At 32.2% G+C, this 2,211-nt stretch overlaps 1 protein-coding gene across 1 annotated transcript in view; it reads left to right on the forward strand.

Moving 5' to 3' along the window:
- Nucleotides 1–2,211, forward strand: part of cfap61 (cilia and flagella associated protein 61) — a 50,642-nt gene that overhangs the window by 9,210 nt on the left and 39,221 nt on the right. The gene's annotated exons all lie outside the window — the stretch shown is intronic.

The following is a 2,211-nucleotide window of genomic DNA, read 5'->3' on the forward strand; positions in this document are numbered from 1 at the left end:
CTGAAATAAAATAAAAAGAAAATCAGTTAAAAAAAAATTTCAGTGGTCCTAATCTTCTTCCATACATCTAAACTTGAAGGAAAGAGGAACAAATGTTTGTAACCAGTAGAGGGAGCTGTTTGACAGGATGACTCTCTACCACTGATCTCTATTTATTCATTGGATTACTGATTGCCTGTTGGTAGAGCGGGGTTGAAGTGAAGCCACCAGCCGCCATATTGGTACTCCCTAGTTAGACCAGTCGCAATGTTAACAATCAGTGCACTACAGCATCGAACAACCATGATGTTCTCATTTTCAGGGACATAAGACTTTTAAAATAAAGATAATTCATCACTTTGACACAGACTGGCTGTTTAATAGCTTCAGTAGATGCTATAAAACAGCTTATAATGAAAAAAAACAACTTATAATTAAAAAAAAACTTATAATAAAAAGTCATTATGAAGTCAGTGAATTCTATAAATCATGTAATATAACATATTATACAAATCCATCACAATAAAATTAATGTGTTAATGTAGCAGAATAATACAGATGAGCCAAAAGNGAATGAAATGGATTTGAATCTGAAAATATAAAATCTAAAACTGCAATGAACAACAGAAATAAAAAAAAAAAGTGTAATTAGAATACTAAACTGAATTTAGATTCAATTCTTATTATTTTAAGTTTGGTTTTTTAGTTTCTCCCATTATGAGGTAAAAATTTGGCATTAAATATCAACTACTATTTTTTTCAATTTCAACTAAGATTCTCAAGTTAACAAACATTTTGACCCGTTTCTGACTCCATATAGAGCCAACAGGTGGGATGTTTGTGAGCTAAAACTCTGTCGTAGCTTCAACCGCAGCTGTAACAGCAACGAAAGGCAAAGAAAATGTTTTGGAAATGGAAATGCAATCCAGAAATAAAACTTTTCTCAATGAAAAAAAAAAATTGGAGAGTAGCTTTGCTGTTTTTTGAGGTTTGATTTTTTTTTTCCCAATTATTTATCATCTTTTAGTTTAGAGATTTTGTATTTTCAGATCGCATTTTTTCAGATTTCTGTTTTTTAGACTGTTATACAAATGGCCTTTTCAAATCGCATTTTCTACAGATCGCTGTTGACCCCTGGGGGGCGGGCTTTACTCTGGGGTGGGGGACCAAGGCAGGTTTCTATTGGTCTGCTGGATGTTAGTGAAGCCATGTTATTAGTCAGAACCAGTGTTTGGATTGGGCTGGAAGAGAACGTGATCTGCAAATAGAATGAAATTAGTAAAACGGAAAAATTTGAAACAGAAAATTCAAAATCTAAAAGCTTTAAAATATGTCACATAAATAAACTTTGAAAAAGAACATTTGAAGAAAAAAAAACCCAGTAAAGTTACTTTCAAAACCTTTGATTAAGAAGTCATTCAAAGTTTCCTCTTGCAGCACGCTTTCTTGGAAATAAAAACGCAACAGAATTCACTCCATACCACGGAAGAGGATTAAGGCCACTGAAAAAAAAAAAAAGTTAACTGATTTCTAAATTCTATTTCAGTTTTCTGCTCAGAATTCTGAGAAAAAAGTCAGAATTCTGAGAAAAAGTCCGAATTCTGAGATTAAAGTCAGAATTCGGACTTTTTCCCATACTATACTGAAATAAAATAAAAAGAAAATCAGTTAAAAAAAAATTTCAGTGGTCCTAATCTTCTTCCATACATCTAAACTTGAAGGAAAGAGGAACAAATGTTTGTAACCAGTAGAGGGAGCTGTTTGACAGGATGACTCTCTACCACTGATCTCTATTTATTCAATGGATTACTGATTGCCTGTTGGTAGAGCAGGGTTGAAGTGAAGCCACCAGCCGCCATATTGGTACTCCCTAGTTAGACCAGTCTTAATGTAAACAATCGGTGCGCTACAGCATCGAACAACGATGATGTTCTCTTTTTCAGGGACATAAGACTTTTAAAATAAAGATAAATTCATCACTTTGACACAGACTGGCTGTTTAATAGCTTCAGTAGATGCTATAAAACAGCTTATAATGAAAAAAAACAACTTATAATTAAAAAAAAACTTATAATAAAAAGTCATTATGAAGTCAGTGAATTCTATAAATCATGTAATATAACATATTATACAAATCCATCACAATAAAATTAATGTGTTAATGTAGCAGAATAATACAGATGAGCCAAAAGTGCTAAATTGATGATGTAAATGTAATATACATGTATTTAT

Source organism: Cyprinodon variegatus, unplaced genomic scaffold (assembly GCF_000732505.1).
Source record: "Cyprinodon variegatus isolate N-32 unplaced genomic scaffold, C_variegatus-1.0 Scaffold183, whole genome shotgun sequence".
NCBI classification, from domain to species: domain Eukaryota; kingdom Metazoa; phylum Chordata; class Actinopteri; order Cyprinodontiformes; family Cyprinodontidae; genus Cyprinodon; species Cyprinodon variegatus.